Below are 18,019 nucleotides of genomic sequence, written 5' to 3'. Positions count from 1 at the left end.
TTTGAGGGAAGTTGTGTGGAAGCAATGCCTTTGCATTCTCATTGGAATATAGCTTTACAATTATGGGGTATGGGGGGCTTAGTTAGCATAAAGAAAGTCAACTTTATTCAATATCTCCTGTGTTTCCTTAAAGTGGCAGCTCATTTAAAGAAACTTCATCTCTAATCTAGCAAATCAGGGTCATCATGACAACCAATCCCTCTCATATGTTAGGAGATGTCGGAAAGAAATGAAAGTATGTTGTGCAGGAGCTCTTTTGAATTCTCTTTGTCATGCTAGACACGTCAGAAAATTCTGTTAAATGCAAAATATTCTTGAGGCTGACATGTCATAACAGACCCTTTAGCAATTTCAAAAATAACAATACAATGTGGTGGAAATAACAAGCCTGCCATTTTCTTTGCCACATTTGGAAAGACAGCTCTATTTGTGACCTGAACATTCTGGGATTCCCAGCAGGAGAAATATCCCAAAATTCAATGCATTTACTAACTTGTCCCCAGAAACACTGTAATTTGTGAGATTGAAAGATAGCAACCACTTTGATAGTGTTTGCCAATAGAAAAACATATATAAAATGTATAATGACATTGATTTTGCAGTCTGAAGGGATTCAGAAATAGATTTAAAGTTGCCAGCAGTGCAATTCTGCTAAAGCAGGCCAGCAAAACGTGTAACTTACCTAGTCCAAACACATGCCTCCAGCGCATTAGAACCTCATTCCCTTGTTGCAGCCTTGGAACCGCAAGTGCATGGCGTGGGTGGGAGGGTTTGTCAAGCATTTAATAGACCACCATAGAGAACTAGTGGGATGCATTCAGACTGGTGAATCAACAATTGTGCAGAACTGCAATGTAGTCAGAAGGAGAAGTATTTTCCAAAACCAGGCAAATGCCCTCAAGGAGCTTAATAAATCAACAGTTTTGGCTGCCAACCTGGGACTATTTGATCACCTTGAGGTCTATGATTCATGTCTGGTGAGTCACAAGACATGGAGATCAGGTGGATTCCAGATGTATGATGTTTCAGTCAACAATTCAAAAGGTATCTATTTACCTAGACATTTCCCTGACTATTGATACCCATTCATTGCAATTGATCTTATCATTTTGTTCTATTGATCTGGCTTTATTCTGATATTTTGTTCTTGTTTTGTTTGTGAATAGCCTTGGTAGTTCTTTTTGAAATGTAAGACAATATATAAGTTCTTTTAATGAAATAAATATTTATTTATTTATTTATTTATTCTAGCCAATAAACGTTCAAATTCTCTTTGGAAGCTGATCCAGTTAGAATATTTTATACAATGAAACTCATCTCAAGATCCCTAGGAATGACACTTGGGGCAAAGACAATATAACAACTTGTTTCTTTGTTTTAATATTAATATAATTTACATTTCACCTTTTCAGCATACAATAGCATTCAAGACAGCTGAAAATGCAATAAAATAATAATAAAGCATACCAAAACCCAACAAACATTGAAGTTTTGAAAATATTGAATGCAATATTGAAGTCAAATGTTAATAAATTTCTTTCCATCCTAATGCATGCTCTACTGGTTTTCATGCTTATGTAGAGTCTGCCTATTGGTAAGCACCAGGGACATCAGCAACAGCCAGCCTCCCACTGATTTTATAACTATTCTGGAAACACACACACACACAGGAAGAGAGCCCCCTGTTGGTGTTTTTTACTTGGGTGGGGAGGATAGGTGAATCAACATTCAACTTACTGGTATGCCTGCGTGTAAATCAAGTTTCAAAGCTAAGATCACTCCAAGGGCAAACGAAATCACTGTAACTGCTATTAAAATCCTGTGCCCAACAATTGTTACCCAACAATCTGGTCCAAAAGACAATAAAAAATATAGCAAGGTATGGTTGGGCAGACCAAAGTCCACCTAGCTCAGCGTTCTGTTTTCAACAGTGGTCAGTCCAGTACTTCTGGGGGAAATGTATATTGGCAGTAAAATGTAAAATCACTTACATTCTGACTGCTTGTCAGCTTGCAGATTCCATTAAACCTCATTTTCTATTCTAAATATCTCAAAGTCAAATTAAATGTGATAGCAGTGAGCCCAGGTCATGGTCTGAAGCCCATTATTCAGCAACTATGCAGGTTTGTCCAGGGTCTAGATGAGGCATTGCAGGTCCCTGGGGGAAAGATGAGTTGTTATAAATACAATCAGTAAATAGCTGTGACATTGACAGATCCATCTCTTAAAATGTGGGCCTTACCCAATCATGCATAAAACAGGTGTAAGTGAGGTCAGTCTGATGAGAAAAGGGGCGGCGGGGGGGGGGGCTTTCTCTGTGACCAACATAAATCTCTTCACAACTCTGTCCCCTGGCACTTCTCTCTAGCTAGGCTCACTTTTGGAATCAGATCCAGTTAGAGGGGAAAGGGGAAGAGGTTAAGTGGTAAACTATGGAGAAGTAAGCCTCAGAAGAACATCTCCATGTGAGCTTTTGCTACATCCCCATTTAAATGTGTGTGCACAAACTCACACAGTTTAATTATTAAAAGTGCAAAAAGATAAAATGATCAAATCAGATGAGCTACCAAACTAACAAGCAATTATTACAGAAGGTCATATTTGGGTAGAAATACAGAAATACAACAAAACTAAAGCAAAAAAAATTAGGAAATGCCCCTTGACACTACTATTTATTGGTATTTTTCCTGCATTGCAGGGAGTTGGACTAGATGACCCTCAGGGATCCTTCCAACTCTACAATTCTATGGTTTGTTAAATTTATTTCTCATCTTTATCCATCAGTGAGCTCAAGACAATGATGAACTGAGAAAAACAATCCATACTTGAATCATGATTGCAAGAGACTCTTGGTTAGAGTGATAGGTCTGCCATTAGCACATCTAGGTTGGGTCTTAAAGACAAGGTTGTCCCACTGCTATAAAAATAAACCTGATTTAAGCCTCTATTGACTACCCAGAAAGCCTCAACAAACACCTTGATACTTGGATTGTTGTTAGCATTCCCTTTTCCTAGACATTGTGAATTAAGTGGTTCTCACTTCTAAAGGTGCTTCTCCATTGCCTTCTCACAGTGCCACAGTCAATGCGCACATGTATCAAGTAAAAGGCTAATACTTCTCTTGATATCCAGCTGATATATTATTCATTTATAAAAGTTTTTTTAAAAATAAAATAAAATATCTATAACCAAATATAGATGCATCTGGATGATATTAAAATGTGATGTATCTAATATCTGTATCTCTTGATACATCACTTGTGATGTTAATGAAGAAATATAACCTCATACTAGAGATATAGGACACATAAATTTGGGATTGGGCTTCTTAATAGGACAGTTAATCCATGTATAATCCTTCCTTAAATTAAATTCCAGTGCAATGTGACAGGATCTTCCTTGGAATTAACATTGCAATCTTCTGATCCATCTGTGAGTTCACACTTATTAGTGCAGAATTAGATATAAAGCAACTACTGTAGTCATGCAGATCATTAAGGATCTGCACAGAACACAAATCTCTGCAGTGAACTGGCAGGTTTTTGTTCTTCGTGTGTTCACTTCTCATTTTTTAAAGGTACAGCATCCTTTTAAAAGTGCCAGATAAAACTTTGATGTTACAGTTGAATGGAGTGACATTTATTGCAGATGGTTTAAGTAATAAAACATGACAAGCTATCTAGATACACTGATTAATGACAACCTCAACTGTGCAGTAATTTGAAGATTGATGCTTTGAACATAGAAAAGTATTTTTTTCCTTGTGTTTTTCACTCAAACACTTCAAAAAGAGATTTTCAAATTCAACACTTTCCCCCCTGTATCTGCTTCACACATCCCATGAAAATATTTTAGCAATCATTAGCATAAGTACAGTTAAAACTGTATCTGAACATAAGTTCATTTAACAGAAAATCAAAACTGTATTAAACTCTCTGTTCTTCTACATGTTTTCTCCTGAAAAAAATGTTTGTTTGTGACCTGAAATCTAGATGCATCATTTCAAGACAGCTAGTTATATGTTTAAATGAAATCCCGACACATCTAAAACCAAGTAAGTCAATGAAAAGATCATGCTAGGTCCTTTCACACCCACACCTCAACACCCACAAACCCTTAGGCTGAAGGAATAGATTTTCAGAATAGCTTTACCAATGTTTTATTAGTGTGCAAGCGCCTGTCTTCAGTTACATACAAGGACAGAAGCAAGGGAAGTGAAGGTACTGCAGAATGGAAAGCTGCAGAAAATGTGCATTCTCCAATTCTATAATTTAATTTTAGAAATTTCCCTAGTTAAACTGGAATTCAAGAGTAGAACTCGGGTCTGAGAGAACCAAAGGGGAAATAAATGAATGTAACTCGGCAAAATCAGTCATTCCTAACCAATAACTGTACATCCTGAGCTTATGGATGACACCCCTGAGGCATCACACTGTCAAATGCCATGTTAGAAATGGTGTGGTGTAACCATGTATTGAACTAATGTGTAACTCCAGGTAGAGGTTAAGTATTCTTCATACCACTTCCAGTGCCCTACTGTTATGCCACAGAAATTAGCAGATTACTAGCTCCAGGAGACCAGAAAGAAAGAAAGAAAGAAAGAAAGAAAGAAAGAAAGAAAAGATTTAAGTTGTAAGAGAAGCATGGCAATATTGAGGATAAAAAGGCTGTCCCTGATGTTTATCGTCAAATTCAATTACTCTGGGAAATATGTTTAAAACATTGAAAGCTCAGAAGTCTCTGTCCTTCAGAGTTTCTCTTTCTTGCTATTTTGTGGTAGTTTTTTCATCGGAATTTGATGAGTTAGGAGTAAAAAGGATCCTTCAGTATTCACAGGCAATGCACATACATTAAATATAATGAAATTGCTCTGCATACAGTAGCTTACCTAGCAGATTGTCACAGCGTGCCTTCTCATTAGGCTGCCTGCTTGAAGCCTTGAATCTTGGCATCAGGCAATACAGGAATTTCCAGGTGTGAAAAGCCAGACACAGGTATTTATCTTCATTTCTAAACTGCTGTTCAGAGCACTGTGACATCCACAGAACTTTGTTTTCAACAAATACAGGAGGTCCAGATTTTCACATACTGCCAATTTCCTTCCAGTCTTTAAATGAACAGCTTAAGTTTCTCTGGCTGTTTCTGTGTTTCTTGGAGTAGAAGTCTATTATTTACATTATCTGTGATAGCTAAATGGAACTGCCATGTTAAGAGGAACCAGTTCTTTTGAGTACAAGATGCTGGGAGAAAGCAACATGGAGTCTTCCTGCCTTTGTACCCTCTTTGTGAGATTCCCAGAAGCACTTGGCTGGTTACAGCTGAAAACAAGATTCTAGATTAGATGGGCCATTGAATCTTATCCTGTTCTGTTAAAGTACTGTGGTGAATGCAGAGCTAACAAGGCAGAGGGCCTTCTCAGAAGTGGCACCTGTCCTGTGGAACGCCCTCCCACCAGATGTCAAGGAAATAAACAACTATCTGACTTTTAGAAGACATCTGAAGGCAGCCCTGTTAAGGGAAGTTTTTAATGTTTGATCGTGTTTTTAATATTCTATTGGGAGCCGCCCAAAGTGGCTGAGGAAACCCAGCCAGATGGTCGGAGTATAAATTATTATTATTATTATTATTATTATTATTATTATTATTATTTGTAGTGAAGGTCATCTGCCTCCCAGGGCTGTGGGGAAAATAATGCTTGTGGGCCCGGGCACAGGGCTTAATCCATTTCAATGCCTTATCCACCAACAAGTGGTGACAATTGCTATAAGGTACTCAAAACCCTCCCGATGGGCCCAACTTACCTGCAGGTAAATCCCTCCCTGGCCCTGAATGCAGTGATATAATGTTTCCATAGCATGATCATACACAAAATCTGCCTTCCCACCTTTGGGCAGGGCCATATGCTACATAGGGTGGGAGAGTGGTGAATTATATGCTAGGGTTGCCATATGTCGGGGAAAACCCAGGGCCAACAGGCCCATCTGGGCATTTTTACTTTTTTGAATGTCTGGAGTTTGGGTTTTTTTTTAAATTTTGGGGGGTGGGTGGGTTGGGGGGGGCATGCACATGCTCTGTAGGGCACTGCGCCCTGGAAGCAGAAGCGCCACAGCAGAGTGAGGTCATCGCATCAAAGATCAAGCAGGTGCTGGGGTCCTGCATCCACTTGGGCTGGCAGGGCTCAGGCTTGACTGGCTTGTGCTTGTGCTTGTGCTTCTCTGCAGACTGCAGCCACTGTCACCTCAAGCCAGGGAAAGAGGCACGTGGGGGTGGGGGTGCCCCCCCATGCCCACACACCTCTTTCCCTGGCACAGGCTGGCAGCGACTTGGGCTGTCCTCTTTTTTGCTCTTCAAGAAAACCCTATTATATGCCCAGTGAGCAGACCTGTGAAGACAAACAGCTGAAGTCTTCACTCAGGTCTGCTATTAAGATCCTCCCACCCCCTGCCTGTCTGTGACATGTCCATTCAAATGCAGTTGCCACTCACCGGATCACAAGAAGTTCTTGTGTTTGTTTGTTTGTTCTGCTGTTGTTAAGATGGCCAGGGTGGCAGCAGTGGCAGTGACTTCTTCTCATCAAAATCTCGCAAGATCTCATGCACTCCATGAGCTCTCATAACGGCTCTGTGAGAGCTCACAGGAGCTCTTGAAAATATTGTGAGATCTCACCAGAACCCACTGCTATCGCTGCTTCATAGGCACTGCCACACGACCCGGGTAGGGGAGGAATGAGGATTTGGTGGGGAGGCACCTTCACATTTCACCTCAGGCAGTGAAATGGGACATGCCGCCCCTGAAAATGACTGATTGAAGTCAGTGATTCTAAACCTCTATAATGCTTTTATCCTAAATATCAAAATAAGCAGTTTAACTGGATTCATAGCTTACCCTCCAACATTTCTCTGATGAAAAGAGGATGTCGTATTCCATCATCAGCAACATTCATCATCTGACTGGGTTGCCCCAGCCACTCTGGGCAGCTTCCAACACAGATAAAAACATAATAAAACATTAAAGATAAAAACTTTCCAATACTAGGCTGCCTTCAGATGTCTTATGAAGGTTGTATAGTTACTTATCTCCTTGGCTCAGGGCTCACATAACTCCATACACTCCAACATTTCTCTGATGAAAATAGGGACATCCTACGGAAAAGCGGGACTTTCCAGGATCAAATCAGAAACCAGGATGGCTTCTGTAAATCTGGGGCTGTCCCTGGAAAATAGGGACACTTGGAGGGTCTGTCATAAGAAGTTGTTTCTTAGTGGAAGCCACCGTAAATATCAAAAATCTGTGATTTATGTATATGTATTTAATTTAAAGCATTTGTATACCACTTAAGCCTCATTCTGTGCCCAATAAGTGCAGTATGTCTTTGCCCGGCGGCGCTGGGACCATCAATGAGCAATTTTGGGTCATTGGTGGACAGGTCTGGAAACAGATTTTTTTCTTCTCAACTTGATGGGCACTTGGTTGGGGTTTTTCCTCACCTTTACCCCAGTGAATTTATGGCCTTCATTGTTAGGCAAGGAACATTGCTTGTATAAGGGTATTGGGCAGGATCAGCATGGTATGGGGGGCCCCATATGAACTCTGAGGGGAGGCTTGACCACGACACCCCCAAGCTCTGTGTTAGAGTATCTGCCTGGCTGGAATCTGCACCCTGGTCGCCCAGTGAGACCTTGCTTGCTTGGCTTGCACCACGACAAGGTTCAACACTGGCCAACTCTTGTCATACAGGTTTGGAGTGGTCCAAACCCAGCAAATCCATTCCATCAACATGGGGCTTGTGGAATGATGAACTGATCCTGGGACCCAATGCCATGCCAACCCTCCCCCTGCCTGCCGTTGTCAATAAACATTTGGCCTGATTTTATTCCGCCCATGTCGTACAGTCTTGTTATTTTGCTGCTTTCATGGGTCACACAATGCACCTGCCTGGGCACTTACATATCTTTAAGAGCAATGTTGAATAAATCTACCATAAATGCAGGATTGCACAGACACTTTTAAAAGAAGGTGAATGCCAATCTTAAAAAACAAACAAAGAAACTGAGAATACAGAGCACTATAATTCCTGAATGAGATTATCTGAACCCATACCTGTAGGTCGGGACAGAAGCCTCTGTAGATGGCCCAGATGACAATCTTACTTGACGTAGCACTCTGCCCATACGTCTGGACCTCTCAGTAGCAACTGATCTGATAGATGACCAGAATGTCAAAGATGGATTGAATTGGGGACACTGATTGGCAGTGTTTCTGTTCTTACTTGAGGGTAGTACAGGGTGTCTGCTGCTGTGGAGTCCCAACATATGAACTTAGTTTCATTCGCACATGAATGGTATTACAATGATGAGCATGCAAAGGTGAACCAGACCCATGCTGCAAGCTGAACCAGGGCTGCCTCTACCTTAATACCTTCACCGGCTTTCCAGATACAATGCTCAATAAGGAAATCTCAAAATATTTCACTTATAACAAACTCTTTGAGCTGAAGAATTTAATGAAGTGAATAAGGATTTAGTTGTGCATTATGTAATCTAACTTGCTCTCTGTCAATATAATTTCACAGCAGAGATGATCACAAATAAATAATGAAACTGACCTATTTTTGGTGCAAGGAAAGCCATCAGTGGTGATTTATAGCCTGGCTGTGTTTCATTCAGCAATGCAGTTAGCAATTTATAATTTTTTTGATCTGTATAAATTCAGAGTAGCCTAGACCAAAACAACCAAATACAAGCTACAATTCACAAAAGTACCCATTCCAGGAATTATGCAGACTAAAAGCTTTTTAAAAAAATAAATAAATGCCCAAATTGCAGTTAGACAGTTATAAAGATAGAAATGATGCAGTTGATACTGCAAAAATCATCAAACCATGGGCAGTGTTTCAGATTTCATTTATATGAAGGTAAGGCCTGTGCATAACTGTTCAAGATTTGATTATGTTATCCCATTTTTCAAGTGCTAGAAACATCACTTCTATGTCGTAACCCAAACCCTGTTCCTCAGCACTTCAGTTTGCTTTTAAAGTAATTATCATTAAAGACAATGTGGCTGAGGGTATCTTCCACCCTATTTTCCCTATTGTTCATGCTCCGTATGGTGGTTTGGCTACCCACAACTGACAGGTGAGTTCCATCCCCCTGCCCCCGCCACTATTAATTTACCCATTTGAAATTAGGAGTGAATTATTCTTGGTTAAAAATACTCATTTTTAATAATAAGTTCACTTCACTGAACATTATATTTCCTTTCTTACAAGTGATGTCCTACATTTCAAAATATTTAGTAAAATCAATAGTGTTCCGTTTTCTTAGGCTGCATAGCACTATCATTTTGTTCTAGAATCAATGGAGGCATTCCTTTTTCCACATGGTCCACACACAACCTATATCTATTGCGTAATTTTTGCCCATGAGAAGCACTTCCTGAGAAATTTGTTACATCCTGAAAATAAAAGCTCATTACAAGCTGATTCTGCATTTCCTCACACTATGTCCATTTGTAAACAGATCTAGGCAGTCCTGGAAATGTGTGCGTGTCTAACCACACCTGCCCTGTGACATTGTGGAGATGTGTCTACTATGATCACAATCAGTACATATTTCTTCAATCACCTGGGGCATGCGCAGGGAGGAAAAAACATGGGTAACCTAATCAAATGGTTTTGGGTCCTCACCCACTTCAAATGTATATCTCAAATCAATCTTATTTTAATGTTTTGTTGGAAGCCGCCCAGAGTGGCTGGGGAAACCCAGCCAGATGGGCGGGGTATAAATAATAAATTATTATTATCTTGATTGCAAGCAGCATGTTGAGGATGAGTATTGACTGTTCGGGATTGAGGAAAAACTACATTTTTGTTCTACAAATGGGTTAGTGTGTGCCTTACTCCTTGCTTCACCATGTTGTATATGCAGCCTAACCTATCAGGAACATGTGGATGGATGTGAAATACACTAATCAGATAGGGCTGAAGGAAGACGTCTGAACAGAGATGAATAACAAGGCATGGCAATGAGGATGATATATTACATCCATTTGCCCTGCTTTTCCCTAGTCTCTGAGGACACCGGCTGCAGCCTCTCTACTCTTGGGCTTCCCTGAGCTCAAGGCACCCACGCCCCCATGCTCTCGCTCACTTCCTTTTAATCCTTAGAACTGTAGCAGAGGCTTGTGCTGGGCTGAATGCTGAAATGTCTAATGACTATAACTGGCTTTAGATCAGGGGTGGGAAACTTTTGGTCTTCCGCATGTTCATAGAATCATAGAACTGTAGAGTTGGAGGGTCATCTAGTCCAACCCTCTGTGATGCAGGAATCTTTTGCCCCATGTAGGGGCTTGAACCCACAACTCTGAGATTAAGAGTCTCATGCTCTGCTGACTGAGCCATCCTGAGTTATGAGGCCATCAAAAAGAACCTATTTATGTTATGGATACTGCTATTCCTTTATCACAGGTATGGGGAAGCCTTGGCCTTCCTGGTCTTGCTGAACGTCAACTCCCATCTTCCCTGGCCATGCTTCCTGGGGCTGATGGAGATGGTAGTTCCAACCACATTTGGAGAACCTGCTTTAGTTGATGCATTTCCATCTTCCAAGCCAAGGTGTCAGGGCTCATATAACTGAAGGTGCTGGCCCTCTAAGGCCTGTTCCCTGCCTCTCTCCTTTGAACAAATGGCACTAGTTGTATGATGTTCTCTCTGCTACCAAGGTTTCCCAGCTGGATGGGGGGAGTGTGGGATTCTGGTGGACAAGGCTTTACACAACCAGATGCCCAAACTCTGTATTATCATGTGTGCTTCAGGGTTTTTCCTGCCTCTCCTCATCTCCCTACACCATTGCAAGGACCCACTTTGGCACTCCCCCTCCCCTTTAGGTACCCAGCCTGGGTGATTATGCAAAGGAACCTCTGTTTAAATAATCCTGACTAATAAAATGTGTAACTACAAACTCTTAATTGTTTACACGAAAGCATGTTTTCTGCTTTTATTGAGCCTAGAATGCAAAATAAACAGTGATTAAACTGAATATGATATCATAAAGCATCTGATTTGCTTTTTTTAAAAAAAGATGCGCCGCCAGCATTTTAATCATTTGGCTGCATTATAATCTCTTTGTGATGCTGTAATTTTTTTCCTTTTATCTGCAGAAGTATATGTTACGATATAGAAGCAATGCAGCTGCAAACTGCTAGCTTGAAAACATTACATGATGGAATGTTGGGACTGTTCCGTGGGAAACAGAGGGATAGTCAATTCACAGGGCAATGCACCGGAATTAGCTCAGAGTGTAATATGAGCTCTTCCTCTTGCTCTTGTACAGGAAGTACAGGAGGTTTTTGTCACTCCACTGCTGGAGTTTGAAGAGAGCAGTCATGTTTTCTGTAATGCTGCAAAGACAGAAATAAAAGCATGTACCGTATTTTTCGCCCCATACGACGCACTTTTTCCCCTCCAAAAATGAAGGGGAAATGTGTGTGCGTCCTATGGGGCGAATGCAGGCTTTCGCTGAAGCCTGGAGAGCGAGAGGCATCGGTGCGCACCAACCCCTCTCGCTCTCCAGGCTTCAGGAAGCTATCCGCAAGCCTTGCAAGCCCGGCAGGAGGTCCCGCCGAGCGCGCGAGGCTTGGGGCGGCAGCCTGTCGCCCGAAGCATGGGGAGCCCTCTGGAGGGTGCCCTGTGCTTCGGGCAGGTGTGCGCAAGGCTTGGGGCGGCAGCCGCGGCGGGGGGGGGAATAATTTTTTTTTTATTCATTCCCCCCCCCCCAAAAAAAATGAGGTGCGTCCTATGGGCCAGTGCGCCCTATAGGACGAAAAATACGGTAAATACATTTCTGTCTATCTCCTTTTCCCTGCCGGGGGAGCAGGAGGGAGGGGGTGTGTTCTTCCCACGTTTGGGAAGAATCGCCTATCGTGACCTAGCCTGGATCTTGCTGGGGAATGCAGCCAGGGAGGTCAACAGGAGACCAAGCCGGGTGCCTGGGAGAGTTGCCAGTTTCTCCCGATAAAGGCTTGATTTCCGACAGTATATACAACTCTGCTGTTTAAGGCTGAATTATCCCCAATTGAGAAAAATGTAGTTTTGTAAGTTTGCTCATGGATCTGTTGCAGAATAAAAATGCTTCGGGGTATATTTGTCTCTTTTCGAAAGAAAAACTAATTTTAAAGAGACAGGATTCACTTAATGAACACTGCCAGCTTAAGCCCTGTGCAGGGGCTTCTGCTTGGGCAACAAAGCTTCCCTTCGCATGTCCCCCCAAAATTGGCTGGGGTGAGGGTCACACAGGTGAGGGTCACACAGAACAGTGCACAGGGAAGAGGAGGTAGACCATTCCCTCTAGCCAGCTGAAATGCTTGTGCAAATGGAATGTTTGTAATAGTGTGACACTGAATTCCACCCATAGCATCGCTTTGGATTCTGGTTGTCTCTTTAGATGAATTACAGATTTTCCCTTCATTCCCCACAATAGTATCAAGCAATGTAAGTGAACCATTTAGACAGGTGACTCTTATTGCAAGGATAGGATTCCCACCCACTTTTAAACTGGCAAATCGAGGGCAATCCAGCAACATGCTGGCATCAAAATGAGAGCATCAAAGGGCCATTTGGGAATCATATTTTTAGACTATAAACACAGGTGCCAGGATCCAAAATCTGTTCACCTAGTTCTATAAATTCCTTGATACATTTGCTAATGATGCCTGAACTTCCCCATACACACAGGTCCTGCTTATTGAGCACAATGTGTTCCCTGGAAATCATTCATTAGGCAAGCGTTTGTATCATGAAACAACAATTTCCATCAATTCCTGTGGTATTTTTTAAAATTGTTCCTGACCATACGGTTTGACCTCTATAAAAGTGGGGGGAGAGGGACACGGGAAAACTCATTTAAGAATGCTCTCTGATTTGTCTGATCACTCCCCACCCTCCCATCCTCAATCAGCAAAAGGCAAACAAAGATGTAAAAAATGCTCACTGTTCAAAAATATGAATCAGTGGTGTGTATAGTGAGGTTTGGGTAAGTGTTTGGATAAGTGAATTTTCACATAGTGAATGTTCATAAAGAGAGATTGTACTGCAAAATACCTTTCAAATATAGGATACTTTTCAAAATCAGTTTGTGATTTGCCATGGAGGGTTTGCTGTGACCAAAAGAAAACAGAAAGTTCCACTATAGGAATAAGCGTCTTTAGAATAGGCCTGGCCTGGAAAGGTGTGACGAACCTAAAAGTAACCCCACAGCCATGTTCACAACCTGCTAAATGCTTAGCAATCACCATCTTCCACTCCTGTTTTTGTAGTCCATCCATAGTGGGTGGAAGTTTACTAGGAAGTTTACCATGTCCCAGTAGTGCCATAGATGAGCAGTTGGACTATGTTTCGATTAATTGATCACAAGTAGGGATAGGCAAATCAGTAAGTTCAGTTCTCCACATTCCAACATCAGTTTGGGTTCATATATAGAGCCTTCATGAAAAAGCATTAGCGTGTTTGTGTGAATTTCTCCTAACAGATATGTGTTTGTATGCAATTTTGCTCAATATACATTACTTTCTGTAGCAGTTTCCCACAATATTTTATACAAATATATCAGAAAGATCTTTCTGGCTTTAAGAGCTGTTTGACAGTGGAATGGACTCCCTTGGGAGGTTGCGGACTCTCATTCCTTGGAGATTTTTAAGCAGAGGTCGGATGGCCGTCTGTCATGGATGCTTTCATTCCTGCATTGTAGGAGATTGAACTTGATTCCCCTTGGGGTCCCTTCCAGTGCTACAATTCTCTGATAAGCATTTTCATGCATACTTTACCCCAGTATATGCATTTTTGTACACATTACTTGGTTTGAGAACTGCATTGCAAAATTTGCAGAAATACAAATGATGAAGAATGGCTATAATTCAGTTTTTGTATTGTTTAGTAAAGTTCAAGTTAGGTAGGTTCGTCCATAAATGCCAAGTGGTACAGGTATTTTGAATGACTTTTTCCTCTACAGTTTTTATTTTGTCTTGAGGTCAAAAAGCACTGGCATTAATTCAAGAAGACTTTGTGGACTGACAAACTTGAAAACCTCTCATCAGGAGTCCAGTTTCCCCATGGAATGCCACTCGTAATATCAAAACTCTTCCCGTTTCCCTCTGAAATCCTTGCATGTTTTGCTAGAAGTTGCAAATTTGCTTTGGAATTTGGCTTTAGGTGAACTTCAGCAAATATACATAAAGGCAAATTACAACCGGGGGGGGGGGGGGACTCAGCCCTACCAATAGAAGAGGAAAAGGTGAACAGGCAGAGTCACTGAACGGAAGGAGCTGATTCAAATTTGTTCTTGTTTGTGCATTGTTTATACTCCTGCTTGGCACTCTAATCTTGGTTGTGTTTGTCAGATGTTTGACAGCATCCTCTGTCACATTCTTTCTGTGTTGGGAATGTGTGGTTCTCCATACTGGAGTGTTGGGAATTGTGTATAGTATTCTACGGCAAGCTACCTCAGCTCTCACCATCTGGTACTGCACACTGCAATCCCTCCTCTCATACACAGGCAGTTCAGATACAATCCAGTTACATTTCTGTACTTTTTCACATAGGTTTTCTTTAGAACATTATAGTTCCAGAATTTTGACAACTGGGGCACAGGGTAGATTGCATAGTTCTCCTCCCTGCTCCCCAATAAAACTAGATACACACTTTGAACGCTCAAAATTAGATATATTATAAACATATTCCTTCATAATAATTTGTCTCAACTGACTTTCTATTTTATTTTATTGAATTTACATACCGCCCTATACCCAGAGGTCTCAGGGCAGTTTACAGAACAGAAATGTATGGTTTTTGTGAGCAAATGAAAAAGTTTTCTCTTTGAAATTGTGGGAGAGCCTAGTAATCCCTCTTTTCTTTTTCCCAGTCAGGCAAAATGTAAATTGTCTTATTTGTTACATTTATACCCCACTTTTGAAGACATCCAAGGTGGTGTATGTGTGTCTCCTACCTCACAATAATCCTGTGACATAGGTTAGGCTGAGAGAGTGTTACTGGCCCAAGCTTACTCAGTTAGCTTGATGACTATGTGGGGATTTGAACCGAGATATTTGAACCTCGACCTTCCCAGGCCGACAAACTTCTTCTTTCTTTGGTGATCACTCGTCGCTGAGTAAGATTGTCTTCCATGAACATGGTCTTAACAGTTAGTCCGTAAGTGACTGTGGAGGCCAATTCTGGATCCACACATCCTTTCACAGTGGGGACACAGGTTTCTGGGTGGGAGTTGATCACAGTGTGAATTTGTCAAGTGTACCTTCCTCTTAGCACGTTTCTCCCTTGTTTCCAGAGTTCGAGTGTCTTCAAAGTCCATGACACTTTTGGTAAAGGCTGTTCTCCAATTGGAGTGCTTGCAGGCCAGTGTTTCCCAGTTGTCAGTGTTTATACTACATTTTTAAGATTTGCGTTGAGACAGTCTTTAAACCTCTTTTGTTGACCACCAGCATTACAGCTTCCACTTTTAAGTTTGGAATAGAGTAGCTACTTTGGAAACGATAATCAGGCATCAGCACAACATGACCAGTCCAATGAAGTGGATGTTGAAGAATCATTGCTTCGACACTGGTGATCTTTGCTTCTTCCAGTTCGCCTGTCTTGCCAAGTGATGCGTAAAAATTTTCACACACACCATTGATGGAATCTGTTGAGGAGATGGCATTTATACGTGGTCCACATTTCACAAGCATACAGTAAGGTTAGTAGTACAATAGCTTTGTAAACAAGCATTTTGGTTTCCCTGTGAATGTCCCGGTCCTCAAACACTCTGCACTTCAGTCGGGAGAAAGCTGCACTCGCAGAGCTCAGGCGATGCTGGATTTCGGCATCAATGTCAGCCCTTGTGGAAAGGTAACTGACCAGGTAGGAGAAGTGACTGACATTTTCCAACATTACACCATTGAGTTGGATTTGTGGCATTGCAGAGGGGTTGTTTTGTGTTTGTTGGTGCAGCACTTTGGTTTTTTGGATGTTGAGCAATAGGCCAAGCTTTTTGTAAGCCTCTGCAAAGATATTTAGGATGGTTTGGAGGTCATCCTCTGAGCGTGACCACACTATGTTGTCATCAGCATACTGAAGCTCCATGACGGAAGTTACGGTAACCTTACTCTTTGCTTTCAGCCTGCTCAGATTAAAAAGCTTTCCATCTGTTTGATATATGATTTCTACTTCGTTGGGGAGTTTCCCTTTGACAAAGTGTAGGATGCAATGAAAATAATAAATAGATTTGGGGCGATAACAAACTAACACCTACACAACATTGGTGCACTTCAGGCAGATCCATGCCATTAAAATGTATATTGAAATGTGTGTTGGGAGTGGCATGAATGTATGGTCTGGATCTGCCCTTCCTCTTTCTAGAGAAAGGGGTGTTCCTGGGATTTCCAAGTGCTCATTGCATGTCATAGAAACAGTTTCTGGGAATTAGTACATCCTTACTCCTTCCCTCAGACTGATGCCACTGTCTATATATTGGCAGGGAGACAGGAAGATCAGTTCTGCTTTGTGAGCCAAGGAGCAGATAGTCAGTGCTGCTTCCAACATATTTGCCTAATCTTTCAATTTAACCTTCATGGAGCACATTTGCCCTGTCAAATTCTTTGCTCTAAAGACAATGTGTGAATTAAGAAGTCTCAGAATGGACATTTCTACAACTCCCCCCCCCCCCAAATTAGGTAAAAAGTCTACCCTTAAATGGTTATGTTATACCCACAATGGATAGGAAGCTGAAATTTGGAGCATATATTTCCAAAGGAACGTCAGTGACCAGAGAAGTCTGGAAATGGGATGTTTTTATAACTCTCAGTTAAAAGTCAGGATGTGACATTTAGCTCTTGATTTGGGTGTTACATATATCCATAAAGCCCATTGGAAAGTACTGCCCCTGCCACTTTGCTACCTAAATCTTAATACAGCACTTTAAAAGAGATCAGAAAAACATTTCCAGCGGAAGCAAAGCATTCAGAGCAGAAGGCAACTCTCCATTTTCTACAGACAGAGAAGACATATTGTAGAAACTAATGGGTGTTTCTAGGTTCTAATGTACATGCACTGGAAACTGAGACCGATCATAGCAGGGAGAAGCCATCCCTATTTTGTTTTTATCTCTCACTTCTGTCTCTTGCACTGCAGTCTGTAAAAAGGAGAGCAGCTGAAAAGTGAATTCTTTGTGTTTCTTAAAAGCTTACATCCTTTTATCTGAAGTTGAAATTTTAAAAGTATAACATCTGTCAGAGAAGTTCATAGAAAAACATGTCTTTGTTACACTTCCATTGCCATGATCATCTCCAAAATGTGAAATCCTTTCTAGCAGGGGGAATGTATGCCCAAGAAATTTAGACACCCAAAAAATGCCAAATAGTAAGAGGTGTTAAAAAAATGCTAGAGATTTCTATTTAGAAAACACGCAGCTTTGTTTGATCCTGTTGTTTAAAAGTATGTTCAAAACTCTTTGAACTAGGGTCAAATGATGCCCTTGCATACACGTTATTGTTATTGTTTTGGTGTGTACCTAATAACTTTTAATGATGTATGGATGCAAGTATCTACGAATTACTTGACCACCCTGGACCCTCTAGTATGGACGATGTCTATCAACCTTCAACACAGGGCAGTCCAACTTTTCAGACCAAGTAGGCTGCAAGAGTACTTCAACACAGAACCCACAGGTGACTGCAAGATAGTTAATATTATTTAATATAAATAATTAATATATTTAATTGAATATAGATAATTAAATACACAATACACTAAAAACCTACTTTATGCTCACTTATATCAAAGCTCTATGTTTGAAAGGGAGCTGTATAGTGGAAAACACACAAGAAAAGTGAGGTGTCGGGTTGGCCTCGCGCAGCCAACCCTTCCTGTGAGTCCTCGCAGGAGCACTCCTGCCCTTGGAGCTGGATTGCCCAGATTGGGAGCCCTAATCGGCTTGGCTGGGGCAGGTACCAATGCTGTAGGGCAAGGCAGTCAAGG

General features: G+C 41.3%; 1 long non-coding RNA gene across 1 annotated transcript; it reads right to left on the bottom strand.

Moving 5' to 3' along the window:
• Positions 1-1,575: 1,575 nt before the first annotated feature.
• Positions 1,576-6,978, bottom strand: LOC308475968. The gene is made up of 3 exons (XR_013985593.1): positions 6,886-6,978; positions 4,889-5,318; positions 1,576-2,158 (listed from the first exon to the last, which is right to left on the bottom strand). It is a non-coding gene; the product is annotated as an uncharacterized lncRNA (long non-coding RNA).
• Positions 6,979-18,019: the final 11,041 nt, after the last annotated feature.

Source organism: Podarcis pityusensis (genome assembly GCF_964106645.2).
Source record: "Podarcis pityusensis genome assembly, chromosome: 4".
Lineage (NCBI taxonomy): Eukaryota > Metazoa > Chordata > Lepidosauria > Squamata > Lacertidae > Podarcis > Podarcis pityusensis.
This window is presented reverse-complemented; position numbering and strand designations above follow the sequence as displayed.